Source organism: Callithrix jacchus, chromosome 3 (assembly GCF_049354715.1).
Source record: "Callithrix jacchus isolate 240 chromosome 3, calJac240_pri, whole genome shotgun sequence".
NCBI classification, from domain to species: Eukaryota; Metazoa; Chordata; class Mammalia; order Primates; family Cebidae; genus Callithrix; species Callithrix jacchus.
Window position 1 is genome coordinate 44,261,269 of NC_133504.1, and position 20,039 is coordinate 44,281,307.

At 36.9% G+C, this 20,039-nt stretch overlaps 1 protein-coding gene across 6 annotated transcripts in view; it reads left to right on the top strand.

Annotated features, from left to right (window-relative positions):
* The window catches only part of FBXW7 (F-box and WD repeat domain containing 7), a 231,921-nt gene that overhangs the window by 97,987 nt on the left and 113,895 nt on the right, over positions 1–20,039 (top strand). Inside the window, exon 3 of one of the 6 annotated variants that reach the window (XM_078366390.1) lies at positions 63–117. The exons of the other annotated variants lie outside the window; for them this stretch is intronic. The gene's annotated coding sequence lies outside the window, so the exon portion shown is untranslated. The remainder of the gene's footprint in view (positions 1–62; positions 118–20,039) is intronic. 6 annotated transcript variants of the gene reach the window in all.

Consider the following 20,039-nt stretch of genomic DNA (forward strand, 5'->3'; position numbering starts at 1 on the left):
ATTTCTTCTTTAATGAAGAGGTTGAGCCGTTTGACCTGCTGCTCCGATTTGTTCTCTTGTAGCCATAAATCAGACCAGTTGCAGAGATTATCCATCGAATGTCCCAGGCAACCAAAGGTAACTACATAGATTTATTTCAAATAAAAATATGCAATGAAAATGAATGCATTATGACTAGGACCAAATGATTAAAAATAAAAGACCAATTAAAGATGTTCTTAGCAGTTTTCTTGACCTTGCAGTAGATATCCAATATCATTTTGTCATCATCAGATTGTGTAGCAATGGAAATGCACTGCAGTAATTGATTTTGTAATAGGATCAGGTGATTTACTAGCTGCACTGACAACCACTTGCTTGCTTGCTCTGAGCTGTGGAGCACTCTAATGGATGTTGTGATTGCAGCCTGGAGTTTATGTGAGGCTGCTGGCCACTTAAAGCAGCAGCACTTATTTTAAAGATTAGATTAGTAAGTTTTTCTTTCTTATTTTATTCATTTCAAGTTTTGTGGGTAGCCTTGGTAATTTTGTAGTTAACTTGCGTGCCCTCATGAAATTGTAGAGATTATATATTATTTCATTCATCAACTCATAGTCTTTCTGTTCTATATTCCTAGCTCAGCGTCAACATATTTGGGTATTGACCATGAGAGCACATCTCGAAAATATGAGAGTTTATGGTAACTCTGCTATGGTATCTAAAGAAAGTGGAATGTTCCTCACATTCGTAAATTTCATTAGCTTCAAACTCTAGCTGTAATTATATTAGAATGATAGTAAGGTTCTTGATCTCTTGAGTTGTCCTACATTTGTTTTGCATCCTTTTTTGGTCTTTTACTTTCTTAGTGGTTTCATGAGGACAACATCATCTAGGAAATCTGAGTTGTATTACTTCTAAGGGATACTGATGAAGATATATAAAGCTATTTTAAAGTAGTATTTGAGGATATAGCAAATTAAAGATTTAATATCCAGTATTCTAAATTTCAAAGTTACTATTTTAAGATAATTTTTGTTTTCCTCTTCTATTCCTTTTAAACAAATAATTTGTTCAAATCTAGAAGTCTGGGACTGTTGCTAACTGTAATATAGAACTACTGTTGTAGAAACTCAGATGCTGTCAGTTGCTTAAACGTTTTGCTGATGGTGCTATATTAGAAAAAAAAAAAAACTCTCATCCCTTCTGTTCCTCATCAATACCTCTACCTCATGTAAAGTGTTTTATACAGACTCTGGCACATACAAATACTGAATTTTTTATCATTACCTATTCATGTTCTTGCCATGATAGAGACACCATTTCTCTCAACCATAACTAAAAACACTTATAAAAATTAAATAATATTAACCATTTACTAGAGTAGAAATTGAGCATAAGATTATAATTACATAAAGTATTCAAATTACCATGTTAAGAGAATTTTCCTTTTTGATGTACTCAAATAGTCACCCATGTTTGAAGCTTTAGTGTTTCTAGAAAGTTGAAAACACTATCAGTGCTAGCGTGCACATTTCTCTTAATTCAGATACTTGAAACATTTTATGGAAGATTGAATATAATTTAAACACTAATATTTCTAATCTTTTATTATTTAATAGGTAAAAAGTTTATAGACTCTCCTGACTTCCAAGGAAAACACCCTTTTGTGAACACTGATGAACATAAGCACATTAACATCATTTGAGATTTGGTCAAGGGTGTCTCCAAATTTCATATCTATTGAAAATGTTTAATGATGGACCACCAGCAAATTAATCATGGATATCTTTTACTGGAGTGCCATACATCAAAGCATCTTTTTATGATGGGTTCAGCAAATAGGAGGCCAGGAAGTAAACACCAGAGTGTTGACTACTTTTTATTAAAGTTAGAACGATAACTGTGATTGATCTATGATTAGACAGTATTTTATGTAAAATAAATGGACAGTGTGAAGTTCTAGCCTCAGTGGAGCTGCCTTTTCTAAAGAGCCCTGGATTAGGCATTAAAAGAGTTAAATTTAATTTGGTTCTGCCACTAATCTATTTGATAACCTTGATCAGATTATGTATGAACATTTTAAAGTCCTTTAAACATTCTCTTAAGAATATCCATTAAAAAATTTCAATTTCCCCTTACCAGTGGGAAGTAGTTAGAACACTTGACCTTGAAGCTATAGAAGTTGGAGATAGGCAAAAGGATGAAGTTTCTTAAAATGTCTCCTTTCACTTTTCATGTCTTTTTTGGGGGGTGGGTGTGGGTAACATGTTTTTGCTAAGAATACTGTTTTATCTTCTTGATATCCAGTATTTCCTAAATAGGATAGTAATTCTAGAAATTATCCTAGTGGTTAAAAGAATAGACTTGGGATTAAAATCTGGTGCTGCCATCCTTTTTCTAGGCTTTCTAACAAAGATAATGTCGGTAGGGAGTTAGTTAGCATATTTTTTAGTAAACACCTTTTAAGAAGGGTGGCCATTATGTTATTGGTGTTCTCTCCAGATATGCCTGTTAGATAAACTGTGTACAGTCATCTTTGTTGCCTAGGCAAAATGGTTTGTAGGTTGATTGATTGAAGCCTTACTTTGGCCCAAGTACTGTATTAAGCACTTTTTTTTTTTTAAGGCAGAGTCTTGCTGTGTTGCCCAGTTTGGAGTACAGTGACACAATCATGGCTCACTGCAACCTCTGCCTCCTGGGTTCCAGCAGTTCTCTTGCCTCAGCCTCACAAGTAGCTGGGATTACAGGTTCCTGACACCATGTCTAGTTAATTTTTTGTATATTTAGTAGAGACAGGGTTTTTCCATGTTGCCTGGGCTGATCTCTAAATCCTGGCCTCAAGTGATCTGCCCACCTTGGCTTCCTAAGGTGTTGGGATTATAGGCGTGAGCCACTGTGCCCGGCCTGTACTGAGCACTTGTATGTTAACTATGTTGTTTATGAGAAAGACATTCTAATGATTAATTTTAAAGATGAGAAAACTGAGGATCAGAGAGGTTCTATACCTTTCCTAAAAATCACACAACTAGGAAATAGCAGAACCAATGTCAAAACTTTGAGCATCAGCCTAATGCTCAAAGGAAATGCTCATTGAAGAAGCACTTTGGATTGAAATTCCTGTTAAGTATAATGCAAATATTAAAAAAAATCCCAAATCTGAAACATTTCTGGTTCCAAGCATTTCAGATAAGAGATACTCAATTTGTATTTGCAGATTCAATTAGGTTGTGAGTATAGAGATGAAGCCAAATTTTATCTGAAGATGTTATATGATTAGCTAATTTTTAAAGTCTTGAATAAGAAGTGATTTGTTCTCTTAGCACTAATTCATAGGAAATAGTTATTCATATAAAGCATATTTATACTTTTTGGAGTAGTATTTTCCAAAGTGTGGTTCAGGCTGGGCACTGTAATCCTAGCACTTTGGGAGGTAGAATCAGATGGATCGCTTGAGTTGAGGAGTTTGAGACCAGCTTGGGCCACATGGCAAAACCTCATCTCTACAAAAAAATACAGGAAAATTAGTCAGGTGTGGTGGCCTGTGCTTGTAGTCCCAGCTACATAGGAGGATCTTCTGAGCCTGGCAGGTCAAGGCTGCAGAGAGCTGAGCTGTGATTGTGCCACTGCATTGTAGCCTGGGCAACAGAGTGAGACCCTGTCTCAAAAAAAAATTTGGTGTAGTTCAGGGATCACTTGTATCTGTCACTTATGGTGGTTAAAAGTAGCAATTTACATCAGGACTTATTGAAAGAATCAGCGAAATAGGATCCAGAGATACTTGTTTTTAAATAAGACTCTCACATGATTCTTGATTATACTAAGTTGTTGTAACCAATGATATTGAGAATGTTTTCCTGTTTTACCCCTTTTCTATGTTGCCTTGCAGCTTTTTTACCTTTCTTTTAAGAATTTAGTTACAAACCATAGATGATTTGTAAAATCATCCTCTGACTTATGGTGAAATGTAAACTGGTTCTTTTGTGGTACTCATTTTAGGAAGATGTTTAGGATTCAAAGTATTCATAAACTTTGACTCAGAAAACCTACTTCTAGGAATTACCCTAAGGAGATAATCAGATTCGCAGGAAGATTAGGCACAAAGATGTTCATACCATTATTAACTATAGTGGTGAAAAACTGAGAACAACTCAATTTCAAACATCAGAGAAATGGTTCAATTTTTATATCCATTTGTTTGGACTACCATCCAGCCATAAAATATATTACAGGGAAGATTCTGTAAGACATAGGAAAGTGCTCATGATTTAACATAAAGTCTTAAAAGAAGAATATAAAATTACGGTCATACAATAACAAGGTCTGAAGTTGAGGCAGCAATTAAGAGGCTACCACCCATAAAAACCCCAGGTACAGATGGGTTCACAGCTGAATTCTACCAGACATACAAAGAGGAGCTGGTACCATTCCTTCTGAAACTATTCCAAATAATGCAAAAAGAGGGAATCCCTCCCAAATCATTTTATGAGACCAAAACCCGATACCAAAACCCGGCAGAGACTCAATAAGAAAAGAAAATTTCAGGCCAATATCCATGATGAACACAGATGCAAAAATCTTCAATAAAATACTGGCAAGCCGACTGCAACAGTGCATCAAAAAGCTTATCCACCATGATCAAGTAGGATTCATCCTGGGGATGCAAGGCTGGTTCAAAATACGCAAGTCTATAAACGTAATTCACCACCTAAACAGAACCAAAGACAAAAACCACATGATTATCTCAATTGATGCAGAGAAGGCCTTTGACAAAATTCAACAGCCCTTTATGCTAAAAACCCTCAATAAACTAGGTATTGACGGAACGTATCTCAAAATAATAAAAGCTATTTACGACAAACCAACAGCCAATATACTGAATGGGCAAAAACTGGAAGCATTCTCTTTGAAATCTGGCACTAGACAAGGATGCCTTCTCTCAGCACTCCTATTGAATATAGTACTGGAAGTTCTAGCCAGAGCAATAAGGCAAGAAAAAGAAATAAAGGGTATTCAAATAGGAAAGGAGGAAGCCAAATTGTCTCTATTTGCAGACGACATGATAGTATATTTAGAAGACCCCATCATCTCAGCCCCAAATCTCCTGAAACTGATAAGCAACTTCAGCAAAGTCTCAGGATATAAAATCAATATGCAAAAATCACAAGCATTTCTATACACCAATAACAGACTTAAAGAGAGCCAAATCAAGAACGAACTGCCATTTGCAGTTGCTACAAAGAGAATGAAATACCTAGGAATACAACTAACAAGGAATGTAAAGGACCTCTTCAAGGAGAACTATAAACCACTGCTCAACGAAATAAGAGAGGACACACACAGTTGGAGAAACATTCCATGATCATGGTTAGGAAGAATCAGTATCATGAAAATGGCCATACTGCCCAAAGTAATTTACAGAATCAACACTATCCCCATCAAGCTACCAATGACCTTCTTCAGAGAACTGGAAAAAACCACCTTAAACTTCATATGGAACTAAAGGAGAGCCTGCATAGCCAAGTCAATTCTACATAAAACAACAAAGCAGGAGGCATCACACTACTGGACTTCAGACTATACTACAAGGCTACAGTAATCAAAACAGCATGGTACTGGTACCAAAACAGAGATATAGACCAATGGAATGGAACAGAAGCCTCGGAGGCAACAAAACATATCTACAACCATCTGGTCTTTGACAAACCTGACAAAAGCATTCCCTGTTTAATAAATGGTGTTGGGAAAACTGGCTAGCCATGTGCAGAAAGCAGAAACTGGACCCCTTCCTGACACCTTACACTAAAATTAACTTCAGATGGATTAAAGACTTAAACATAAGACCTAACACCATAAACACCCTAGAAAAAAATCTAAGCCAAACCATTCAGGACATAGGCATAGGCAAGGACTTCATGACCAAAACACCAAAAGCATTGGCAACAAAAGCCAAAATAGACAAATGGGACCTAATCAAACTCCACAGCTTCTGCACGACAAAAGAAATAGTCATTAGAGTGAATTGGCCACCAACAGAATAGGAAAAAATTTTTGCAGTCTACCCATCTGACAAAGGGCTGATACCCAGAATTTACAAAGAACTAAAACAGATTTACAAGAAGAAAACAAGCCCATCCAAAAGTGGGTGAAGGATATGAACAGACACTTTACAAAAGAAGACATATGTGAGGCCAACAAACATATGAAAAAATGCTCATCATCACTGGTCATTAGAGAAATGCAAATCAAAACTACATTGAGGTACCATCTCACGCCAGTTAGAATGGCGATCATTAAAAAATGTGGAGACAACAGATGCTGGAGAGGATGTGGAGAAATAGGAACACTTTTACACTGTTGGTGGGAGTGTAAATTAGTTCAACCATTGTGGAAGACAGTGTGGCAATTCCTCAAGGCCTTAGAAATAGAAATTCCATTTGACCCAGCAATTCCATTACTGGGTATATATCCAAAGGATTATAACTTGTTCTCCTATAAGGACACATGCACAGGAATGTTCATTGCTGCATAGTTTACGATAGCAAAGACCTGGAACCAACCCAAATGCCCATTGATGATAGACTGGACAGGGAGAATGTGGCACATATACACCACGGAATATTATGTAGCCATCAAAAACAATGAGTTTGTGTCCTTTGTAGGGACATGGATGAACCTGGAAACCATCATTCTCAGCAAACTGACACAAGAACAGAAAATCAAACACTGCATGTTCTCACTCATAGGTGGGTGTTGAACAATGAGAACACATGGACACAGGGTGGGGAGCACTACACACTGGGGTCTGTTGGGGGGAAATAGGGGAGGGACAGTGGGGGGTGGGGAGTTGGGGAGAGAAATGCCAGATATAGGTGAAGGGGAGGAAGGCAGTAAGTGACACTGCCATGTGTGTACCTACGCAACAATCTTGGATGTTGTTCACATGTACCCCAATACCTAAAATGCAATAAAAAAAAAAGAAATAAATAAAATCATGGTCATAAGTATATATACATATAGTGCATATGGTCCTAAGTTAAATCATATGAAATTACTGGTTTTGTAGGTCAAGAGTAGTAGAATATCAACATTTTCATACGGTGTAACCTAACATGGCACCAATTTTTAAAGCACATATTTGTAACACTTTGTAGAGAAGGAGATTGGAAGGAAATACAGCAGATTTATAAAGTTATTATCTCTGGATGATGATATTATGGATAATTTAAATATTTTTTTTTTTTTGCATGTCTATGATTTAAAATTTTTTTTTTCTTTTCTTTTCTTTTTTTTTTTTTTTTTTTGAGACACAGTCTCACTTTTTTGCCAGGTGCTAGGCTGGAGTGCAGTGGCACAATCTCGGCTTACTGCAACTTCTGCCTCCCGGGTTCAAACAACTCCTACCTCAGCCTCCTGAGTAGCTGGGACTACAGGTGCATGCCACTACACCCAGCTAATTTTTGTATTTTTAGTAGAGGTGGTGTTTCACCGTGTTGGCCAGGATGGTCTTGATCTCTTGACCTCGTGATCCACCAGTCTCGGCCTCCCAAAGTGCTGGGATTACAGGCTTCAGCCACCGCGCCTGGCCTGTTTTTAAATATTCTATTGTATCTTAGACTGAACCTTTGAAATAGGAGAAAGTAAATTAATGAAACAGGGAACAGTTGCAAACATTCCGTGAAAAACACTAAGTAAATTTTTTTACAAGATTGTAAATTCTTTAAGCTAGGATAAGAACCCCTTTATACAGATATTCTTAACTCTTATTATTTAGTGTGTTTATGCAAATGGAGCATGTACACCTTTACCCACCCAGGAAATTTTGATTGGATTTTAATCTGCCATGGAAAATATGCTTCAAAAGAAGAGGAAAAAATATTTATTTTCCAAGTTTTTTAAAAAGAATTGAGTTCTTGAAGACCACCAACTTTATGCAGGAGTCAGTTGGGTAGCCACATTAAGCAAAAAACCCTGTTTTAGGCTGTGTGGTTTTGATTTTTAATTGTAATTTGGCTAATCTGTAAAATTAAATATATTAAAATTAGTAATCTGTGTATTTGTTTTAAAATATTATTGTATTTTTTTGAAAGGGAGATGTTTCTTTCACTTTCATATACTTTAATGGTTTAATTAAAGTGTAGAGCAAAGTATATGGTGAGTCATTATTGCTTTTTTTTATTCAACTACTTATTACCTGTCCTTTGATCTGGACAGTACATGTGTACTGGCATTTAATGATAGCCTGCTAATCGCTATCTTCTTAATACTAAAACAGAGAAGCCAAAAATTGCCTTCTTAGAGTTTATAGTCCTAATGAGAGAGACAGCAAAATAGTTACAAGGTGTTTCAGAACATAGGTGCGGAATAGAACCTACTGGAGCAGAAACTTTTTAAACTAATAATGTTTGGGAGTAGTAGAGAAGAGTTACTTAGGAAGCCATCTTGTAAGAGGTGAATTTAGAAGGAGCCATAGATTTTGTTTTTGCCACAAGCCTAGGAATTTACATTTTAACAAGAACCTCTGCCTCCAGAGTGATCTTTAATTCTGCTGAAGTTTCTCATGAGAACCACCGCTGTAGATTGTAGTTGATGTTATGAGAGTGGATATAGTACCCCAAGGAAGCTGTGTAGAGTGGGAAATAAGAAGTTAGAAACTTCAGAGAAACAACATTGCTTTGATAAGTAGGGGAAGTTATATGATAGTTACAAATAATATATAATAAGCAATATCTTTTAGTGCCTAGGAGTAAGATTGAAAATGTTTTTGAATTTTGTATAAGATCACAAAACTTACAGGAAGAATATCAAAATTCTTACTGAGGTTACTTTTTTCTGGAGGAGGGGTGGGGGCTGAAATGTTATTCTTTACCCTAAAATATATGATAAACAGTGAATAAAAATCACATTAACCTTTTAAAGATGTTTAAGAAACAGGTTTAATTTTTAAAAGAAAAGTAAGCATAGGAGCAAAGGTTTAAAGCATATTCATAGGAAATTCTTAAATTTTGGAATTAACTTGTTGAAAGAGAGCTGTTTAAAATTTATCTTTTAGAATCAGATCTTGGTTAACTTCTATATAAAATTTTGCATAACCAGCAAGTCATTGGTTATTGAAAAATAAAGACTGGAAATAATTGCCATATAGCCTTGGCTCTTTGCGTATTTTGTCATAGTGACTGTTGCTTCCTCCTTTACTTTATTTTATTTATTAGAGCTTTATTAAGAGTAAATTGGAAGGAAAATGGAATTTCATTATTTTAAAAATCTGAATAGTTGGATTGGGGCAATTCTCTTCCTATTAATGAGACTTTACTCATTTACATTGGTTTTATATTGGCTTAAAAGAATGTCATATACTGGTGAATGTTAACAGAAAGAGACAAGAGTGAGGTTAAAGACATTGAACCATTAAGGAGGGGTGTAACTTACGGAGCAAGTTTCAGAAAGGCCTAGGGTTAGACAAAATCAAAACCATTAATAGTCTTAGAAATGATGGGGATTACATTTTCCCCCTCAGAGGCAGGAGAGAAGGAAGGGAGGAGTAAAGAAACAAAACCTTTGAGATTGAGATATCACAAATTGATAGGTACACAGCTCTTTGAAAGCTTCAATCATCTCAGTAAGGAGAGGAACATATTTAGCAATACATTTGAGTTGCTGAATAGACATTCTATATAGGTAGGTCTGTGTAATTTGATACCTATGTTCTGTTTATCACAGTGGAAATTGTTTTTGATCAATGTTTTTATTTCAATAAGAAAAATATATTGCCACTTCCATCTTTAAGTTTTTACATAGAAGAGACATGATGTATAGTGAAAGTTTTTGAAAAACAAATCATATAAATGTAAGGAATGCAGAAGGAGAAACAGTGTTTCAGAATGTTACAGTAATGAGCCTGAATTGGTAGACAGAATAGAAAGTGATGTGAACAGTCAGGGTCCAAATGACATTCTATATAAAGCATACAGGACATGATTTGGAGCAGGGAGTGGGATGGGGAATGCTTATATTGCATCTCTTTACTAGTTGGTTATACTTGTTTTGTGCAAGGTACCATTTTCTCCCCTTTTTTGTTAGCTCCTTTATCCTTTCTTCTCACTTTTAAAGCATGCTCTACTGGTATTTTTAACTTTAGTGATTTGATATTTTAGGATGTATCTATTTCAGAAAACGTAAGTTTTAAAAATACCTTGATATAAAACAATTTCCTGTAAATTTAAATACTTTTAATTTTTAATAACTTGTATTACCAAATTTTGATTAGAGTTTGACATTCCTAAGTGTTAGAATCATCTTAAACACATGTTGCCAAAAGAAATTTGAATGCTGAAGTCAATTTTTGTTATTGTTCTGCTTAGTAAAGAAATGCATTCTGTCTAACGAGGGATGGTACATACTACTTTCTCCTTAATACTTTGAGATTTTCACAAAGAAAATAATTTCAGATGTGCTGTGTTGCAAGCTAAAAAGATTATTTCTAAAGGAAGAATTTGTCATTCTAATGGATGTCATTTTCCTTGTGGCATTATTATAAAATTAAGAAACTGAAAAAAAATTTCTTTTAAAGACATAGTATATACCAGAATTTAAATTTAGTTTGGCATAAGAGGCCACCTATTCACCTGTGTTATTACAATCTGTATTTGTTATTGCCTAATTTTAACTCATTCTGAATATCTCACTCTAATACTGTTTATTAGTATTTTTTAAAACAAAAATGGGCAATGTGTTGGATTGACTGAAAATAGTCATGTGTTTAGTAGCAATAAAATTTAATCTTTTTGTTCAGATTGGTTTTGTCCCATAACAGCAGATATGGAAGAAGTAAAACCAGGTCTAAATGAAGCAGGTGGTGATATTGGAGTTCTTTAAATACCATAATACAGGCAGTTAGTTTTGTTATAAAACAGTATAGGGTGTCTCTGATCAAAACCTGACGCTCTGCAAAATCAGGCCCTGAAAATAGATTTCTGAGTGTTTTGTTCAAGTGTAACCTTGTAATCTCTGTAGTAACAAAACCAGTGCCCATTCTAATAAAAATACTATGTAGCTAAATATTTACCCCAGTTAATTAGTTCTAAGTTCTAGGATTTATGCTTTTTCCTTTGAGTTGTAGGTCCTTGAGGACTTATGATCAAATTGAGAAAACTAGTAAATCTGATCCAGACATAGTTTTTTTGAGTTGCCTCTCATACCTTAAAAAAAATAAACATGGGAAAAATATTTTCATGGCTTTTTAAAAATCTATACTCACAGCTTGACCTGATAGTTTTAACACTGTGGAAGGCCTAGCCATTGACTAGCCTCTGGTTACCCTATTCTGGATTTCTAGTTTTTTTTTCTTAAGGTCATCATATATTGCTTAAGCTCTGTCCTTGTGAGAAAGCTTGTCACTGCTGGCTTTCAAACATTACTGTGCTGGGGAAAATTGTGAACTAAAGTGACAGTCATATCATACTGACTTCATCCACCAAATGGTGACTGAATGAACTAACCTACCCTCCTACCCTACAGGAACATGTCTTAATAGGAAAATAGACTATTGTTTGTATTTGTCCCATTGTTTTGTCATTGCTACCTCATGTCAATACACTTTGGCCTCCCAAAGTGCTGAGATTACAGGTGTGAGCCACTATGTCTGGCCACTTTTTGTTAGAATTAATACATTGAAGATACCATGAATTTGGTTCTAGGCCACTGCATGTCAGTACATGAAGTAGCAGTGGGTATGCATGTTTATTTTTTCTGTGCTATTAAATAAGTCCACGCATATCTCCCATGTGGGTAGGGGAGTAATGGGTGATGGAATAGGTTTACCAGTAGAACATTTGTCCCTTACTTTACTTGTATAGCTTTGTGTTTTAAAATAGAGTGTTTTTTGTTTTTTTGAGACAGAGTCTCACTCTGTCACCCAGGCTTGAGTGCAGTGGTGCAGTCCCAGCTCACTGCAGCTTCTGCCTCTGGGGTTCAAGTGATTCTCGTTCCTCAGCCTCTCGAGTAGCTGGGATTATAGGTGTGTGCCACTCCTGGCTAATTTTTATGTTTTTAGTAGAGACAGGGTTTCACCATGTTGGCCAAGCTGGTCTCGAACGCCTGACCTCAAGTAATCCACCTGCCTTGGCTTCCCAAAGTGCTGAAATTACAGGCGTGAGCCACCATACCTGGCCACTTTTTGTTAGAATTAATACATTGAAGATACCATGGATTCAGTTCTAGACCACTGCAATAAAGCAAATATCATAATAAAGTTAGTCACAAGAATTTTTATGTTTCTCCAGTGCATATAAAAGTTATATTTACCCGATATTGTAGCCTATTAAGTGTATAGTAGCATTATGCCTAAAAACAGTACATACTTTAACTAAAAGATACTCTTTCTTTTCTTTTCCTTTCCTGAGACAGAAGGTTGCTCTGTCGCCCAGGCTGGAGTGCAGTGGTACGATCTTGGCTCACTGCAATCTCCACCTCCTGGGTTCAAGTGATTTCTCTACCTCTGCCTCCCGAGTAGCTGGGATTACAGGTGCTTGCCACCACACCCAGGTAGTTTTTTATTTTTAGTGGAGATAGGGTTTCACCATGTTGGCCAGGCTGGTCTCAAATGCCCACCTAGGGCTCCCAAAGTGCTGGGATTATAGGCGTGAGCCACCATGCCTGGCTAAAAAATACGTTAGTGCTAAAAAATGCTAACAATAACCTGAGCCTTCAGGGTGTCTTGATCATTTTGCTGGTTGGTGTAGAGTCTTGTCTCTGTTGACATCTGCTGACTAAAGAGTGATGGTTGCTGAGGGTTGGAGTGGTTGTGGCAATTTCTTAAAGTAACAGTGAAGTTTGCTGCATTGATTGTTCTTTTCACGAAAGATTTCTCTGTAGCATGTGATGCTATTTGATAGCATTTTACCCACAGTAGAACTTCTTTCAAAACTGGAGGCAGTCCTTTCAAATCTTGCTTCTGGTTTATCAATTAAGTGTATGCAGTATTATAAATTGTTTGACTTCATCTCAGGAAACTACTTTCTGTGCTCATTCAGAAGAAACAACCGCTTATTCATTCAAGTTTTATTATGAGATTGTAGCAATTCAGTCACATTGTCAAACTCCAGTTTTAATTCTAGTTCTCTTGCTTTTTCTTTCTTTCTTTTTTTTTTTGAGACGGAGTTTCTCTCTTGTTACCCAGGCTGGAGTGCAATGGTGCGACCTTGGCTCACTGCAACCTCCGCCTCCTGGGTTCAGGCAATTCTCCTGCCTTAGCCTCCTGAGTAGCTGGGATTACAGGCATGCGCCACCATGCCCAGCTAATTTTTTGTATTTTTAGTAGAGACGGGGTTTCACCATGTTGATCAGGATGGTCTCCATCTCTTGACCTCGTGATCCACCCGCCTCGGCCTCCCAAAGTGCTGGGATTACAGGCTTGAGCCACTGCGCCCGGCCTCTTCCTTTTTCTACCATATCTGCACTATGACTTCCTCCACTGAAGTTTTGTTTGTTTTGAGACAGAGTCTCGCTTTGTCTCCCAGGGTGGAGTGCAGTGCACCATCTCAGCTCATTGCAACCTTGACCTCCCAGGTTCAAGTGATTCTCCTGCCTCATCCTTTGAAGTAGCCTCTACTGAAGTCTTGAACCCCTCAAAGTCATCCTTGAGGGTTGGAATCAACTCCTGTTGATGTTGATATTTGACCTCCTTCTATGAAACACAGATACTCTTAATGGTATCTGGAGTGCTGTATCCTTCTCAAAATGTTTTCAGTTTACTTTGCCCAGATCCATCAGAGGAATCACTATGTTTGTATAGCAGGTAATGTATTTCTAAAACAAGTCTTGAAAGTAGAAATGACCCTTGATTAATGGGCTACTGAATGGGAATTAGCAGGCGTGAAAACAACATGAATCTCCATGTACATGTACATCAGAGTTCTTGGGTGACCACTTGCGTTGTCACTGGGCAATTAGTAATATTTGAAAGGAATCTTTCATTCTGAGCAGTACGTCTCAGCAGTGGGCTTAAAATGTATAGTAAATTCTTGCAGTAAACAGATGTGCTGTCATCTAGGCTCTGTTATTCCATTGTAGAGCACAGGCAGAATATATTTAGCCTAATTCTTAAGAGCGCTACAGTTTTTGGAATGGTAAATGAGCACTGTTCTACTTAAAGTCACTAGCAGCATTAGCCCCTAACGAGAGTCAGCCTGTCCTTTGAAATTTGGAAACCAGGCATTGACTTCCCTTGTCCAGCTAGAAAAGTCACAGATGGCATCTTCCAGTAGTGGGCTTTTATCTACATTGAAAATCTGTTGTTTAGTGTAGCCACCTTCATCAGTGATCTTAATTAGGTAATCTAGGTAACTTGCTGCAGCTTCTTCATCAACACTTGCTGCTTCACCTTGTACTTACATGTTATCATGACAGCCTCTCTTTTTAAGCCCATGAACCAACCTTTGCTAGCTTCTCTTCTGAAGCTTCCTCACTTTTCTAGGCCTTCATAGAATTGAAATGAGTTAGGGCCTTGCTCTGGATAAGTCTTTGGTCTAAGGGAATGTTGTGTTAGATCTTTTATCCAGATTACTCAAACTTTTTCCATATCAGCAAAGGCTGTTTCACTTTCTTACCATTCATGTGTTCACTGGAGTCGCACTTTTAATTTCCTTAAAGAACTTTTGCATTTACAGCTTGGCTATTTGATACAGGAGGCCTTGCTTTTGGTTTTTCTCAGCTTTTAACATGCCTTCCTCCCTGAGCTTAATTATTTCTAGCTTTTGATTTAGTGTGAGAGATGCGTGACTCTTCCTTTTGCCTAAATGCCAATGCTTAGAGGCCATTTTAGGATTATTAATTGGCTTAATTTTAACATTGTTTTCTTAGGGAATAGGGAGGCCTGAGGAGAGGGAGAAAGGTGGAAGAAGTAGTCAGAATACACAGCATTTATTGATTAGGTTTGCCATGGGTGTGGTCTGTGGCACCCCAAAACAATTGCAGTAGTTATATCAGAGATCTCTGACCATTGATCACTATAATAGAGACAATAATAATGAAATTACTAAGTGTGACACAGAGACATGAAGTTACCACATGCTTTTTAAAATATTGTGCTGATAGACTTGCTCAGCATGGGATTGCTACAAGCTTTCAGTTTGTTAAAAAGTATACTATTTGTGAAGTGCAGTAAACTGCAATGCAGTAAAATGAGGTATGCCTGTATAAACGAACCTACAGAAAAAAAAATCTTCTATTCAAAAGAGCACTGACAAGTATCAATGAATTACTGTGTCTACAACGTAGTGATCAAGCTAATGTAGTGTGAGTTGTAGATATAACCATTTTAATGCAGGGGGTTGCTGAGATCGGAAAATTATTTTAAGTGGTCCTCCAGTGTAGAAAGATTGAGAAAGGTTGAAAGTGAATATGGGTAATGGGACAAACTGGAAGTATGCCTACCTGATAATACAAAGCAATGAGAGAAACATAGTATCACCTCTGTGATATTCCTGCCTGTGATGCATAATGTGAATCCAAAATTAGACAAACCAAGATTAAGGGCTGTTATACAAAACAAATGGCTCATAGTCTTTCAGAGTGTTAAAGGAATGAAAGTAAAGAAAAGGATCAAGAAGTATTTCAGATACAAAACTCAAACGGGGTCTGAGGAATAGAGAGTCTGATATGTCAATGCCATTTTCCCTTAATGTTTATGTTGTAATTATGAAAAAAGTATACTTTTTATAAGAAATGTACACTTAGGTGTTTGGTGGGTGATAGTGCATCATGTTGGAAACTTTTTTTTTTTGAGACGGAGTCTTGCTCTGTCATCTAGGATAGAGTGTGGTGGTGTGATCTCAGCTCACTAACTGACTGCAACCTCCAGCTCCTGGGTTCAAGCGATTCTTCTGCCTCCTGAGTAGGTGGTATCACAGGCGCCCACCACTAAATTAGCCCAGCTAATTTTTTGTATTTTTAGTAGAGAGGGTTTCACCATGTTGGCCAGCCTGGTCTCGAACTCCTGGCCTCACCACCTGCCTCGGTCTTCCAAAGTGCTGGGATCACAGGCATGAGCCACAGCGCCAGACCTGGAAACTTATTTTCAATGCCCTGGGGAAACGAAAGTTCTTAATACTGTACTGTATGTTGAACTTTTCTGAAAGTTAGAAAAGCAGGGAGTTGGGGAGGGATTTGGACATCATTCTGGTTTACATCATTTGTTGCAAATTACCTTTGCCTTGTCTCCACAATGTTGTCACTCTGCTTTCACTAAGTCCTGCTAAGACTACCTCTTAAGGATGTCTACAATCAGTCCCACTTGTTTAGTACTGTTTAATTAAACAGATGCCATCTGTCTCTTGCTTAACTACTGGAGTAGCATCCCTAGTCATCTGCCTATCTTTTGTCTCCCATCTCTTTGATCTACTTTCTATACTGCTGCTGGAACATGAAATACCAACACCTCATTGATAGTTTCCAAACCTTTTGCATGCTGAACCCATTGCTCAAATGAAGGGAGAATATTAAACACATAAGGGAAGAGCTGTGTGTGTGTGGGAAAGGAGGTCGGAGGAACAGAGAATTAGGAACCCTTGAGTGACTACAGAACTTCTGAAAACCACTGTTCTGTAGGATAAAATCTAAACTCTGAAGCACATTATACAAGTCTCTATCCATACACCCAGTTCGTCTGAAGTTGTATATTTCTCAACAATATTGATCTATTTGTATTTCAATATGTTATATGCTCTCATATGTCTGTATCTTTGCAAATGATGTTTCCTTCTCTTTAACCTTTTTTTGCCCATCCTTTATAAGCCCTGCTGACAAGGTAAGTCACCTTCCTTCTCCCTTCTATTTATCTTTGTCATGGAACTGCTGAAATTGAATGGTATAGGTCTTGATACAAGAACCTCCCTTTTTTCTTTATAAAAATGGCCGTAAGTAGTGGTGGAATATTCAGGAGAAAGCTGGGGACATAGAACTGAGAAGGCAATGCAGTATTAGGTTGACAGAGGGGTAAACTAAGGCATAGAGGACAGATTGGATGAACATATTATATTTTTTATGTACATTATAAGAAGTAGAAGGGTAAAGAAGTGAATATGCTTGTTATTGCAAATGTCTCACTTTCCAATTTCATGAAGAAAGCAGCAACTACTTCTACTTTATTTTCTCTTTTTATGTTAATTGGTACCACATAGCAAGTTTGCATTATAGTGCTAAGCGTTAAATCCTAGGATATACTCATGTGTATGCATAGACAATAAATAATAGACTATTTTCTGTATTCAGAAAGTAAAACTCAGCTGTTCATACGACACTATTACTGTCCATGTACAGGCATCCCTCAGTATCTGCATGGGATTGGTTCCAGGACCCCTATATACACCAAAATCTAGGTATACTGGTCCTGCAGAACTAACATATATATGCAGAGTTGGTCCTCTGTATACTCGGGTATCTGTATCCCTTGAATATGGAGAATACTTTTGATCTGTGGATATGGAGACCTGACCGTATTTACTGAAAATAATCCAGGTATAAATGGACCTGCGCTGTTCAAACTCATGTTGTTCAAGGGACAACTGTACTCTGTTACTTTCTGTAATTTCTAAAAGCATTAACCAACAAATACATGTAAGTTGCATGGAATAATATTTACATTTCCTAGAAAATAGTCAATAAATTTTCTTTTACAGATTGTAAACTAGAAAGCATAGTGAATATAGATTTTTAAATATGAAAATGTAAGTGTCCATTGTAAATGGTTATGGATATTTCTGTTTGCTGTAGTTCAAGACTGAAGACTACTGGAAAAAACCCTGTGCCTGAGAGCACATAGATTGCTGCTTTTAGGTAGAGAACTACAGTCACTGTGACTTCAGAGCTTGCATGTGAAACTGCCTGACAAAGGGTAAATAATCACAGAAGTTATTGATGTTCTTATTTTTTCATTTTTATGCAAATTTTAATTGACGGGAAAAGACAGTTGACTAAAGAAGATATGAGAAGGGTTAATAAGTACATGAAGAGGTCCTCAGTAATATTAGCTGTCAGGGAGATGCTAATTAAAACCACAAGGGTAGCTAAAATTAAAAGAAGTCAATCAGCACTGAAAATGGTGAAAATAGGAAGCAGCTGAAACTCTGATACATGGTTGGTGGAAGTGTAAAATGGTACCAACCCTGTAGAAAATCATTTGACAAGTTTTTTAAAAGAAACACTCACTCTGTGAACAAGTACTCCTAGTTATTTACCCTGGAGAAAATGTCCAGAAAAAGGCTGGCACAAGAATGCATATAGCAGCTTTATTCAGAAGAACCAAAAACTGAAAACAACTGAAACATTCATTGAGAGAAGTGATACATAAATTGAGGTATATTAATGCAATATAAAGTACAGAGGGACAGAAAAGAATGGATTTCTAGTACATGCAACAACATGGATGTCAAAAACAGTATGCCAAGCTAAAAAGAAAAAGACACAAAAGTAATACAGCATGAGTCATTTAAACATCATATAAATAATGTTTAAAATCCACAAAACTAATCTGCACTGATGGAACACTAGTTATCTAAGGGTGCTAAGGATTGGCTGGAATGGGATGTGAGAAAAGAGGGAACTTTCTGGAGTGATAGAAATATTATATATATATATATATATTTTTTTTTTTTTTGAGATAGAGTCTTGTTCTGTTGCCCAGGCTGGTGTGCAGTGTCATGATCTTGGCTCACTGCAACCTCCACCTCCCAGGTTCAAGCAGTTCTTCTGCCTCAGCCTCTCGAGTAGCTGGGATTACAAGCATGTGCTACCACGGTTGGCTTATTTTTTTTTTTTTTGTAGTTTTAGTACAGACGGAGTTGCACCATGTTGGTCAGGCTGGTCCTGAACTCCTGACCTCAAATGATCCGCCTGCCTCAGCCTGCAATAGGCGTGAGCCACCCCACCCGGCTGAAATCTTACATATCTTGATTGAGGTGTTGTATACATAGATATATGTTTTTCAAAACTCATTGTGCATTCTACTTTATATAAAGGTACCTCAATTAAGTCACATTAATTGAAGGCAATGTAAAAACATCTCTGTCTTCTTTAACTCTCCTACTGTGAATCTGTTTCATGTTGAAGAATGCTTTTGTCTTCTTTTCTTTGTTCTCCTTAGTTGGGACTTCTCTGTACTGATATCGGATATGATCACATTAGAAAGCGAGGATAGAGGCCTGGAATACTGATTTTTTTTCCATTTTAACAGGCAAGGTGACAGTTCCCAGAGTTCACAAGTCCTGGTATTGCAAGTTAGCACATAGTTCACTGTGAAACATTCTCGAGGAGGTAGAGAGAATCGTGATTGAAGAATATGATAGGACCAAATAAGTAGCTATACTAGAAGGAAGCACACTTGAACCCACTACGCTAAATAGCTGGTGACTGCAGAACCAGAGAAAACCAGAATCTGCTAAATTTCAGAAATAACTCAGCAGCTTTATAGGGAGCTTCTACCCAATAATAGAGAGACTGGAAGAGTATCAAGTACTGATTCAAATCCTTTTAGCTGTGGACTCCACTGTGCTTCACATCATTTTAGAAGAGGGTTTTGAGCTTCAGAATAAGGTTCAGAATAGTAAGAACGGGGTTTATTATCTGATATCCACTGTATTTCTGTAGAAAACTAGTGAGTCTGTTTTTTTTAAGATAGGATTTCCATCTTAGTAATCATAATTTTGGCATGGGAATTATTAATTATGAACCACAAGAAGAAAAAAATATCCTTTTGTTATTTAACTTTTTAAATTAGGCATTTTATTTTCATTTACTACTGCTTGATACCCTCTTGTCTGGGTTCCTGGGAGGCTTCATTTGGTTAAGTATTATTAAACAAAAATTATGGGACACCATTGTTTTGGACTGTGCTCCTGCCCTAGGCCAAAGTAGACCAGTCAAACTAAAATGTAGTCATTCATGTTAACTGCCACATAATCAAATTGAAACTTTAAGGAAGCATATAGATCCCAAAACAGACCACTTTTTTTCCCCCTGAAAACAGATTCCAGTCTAACTAATCCCCTGTGCTTTAAACCCTTACAAAA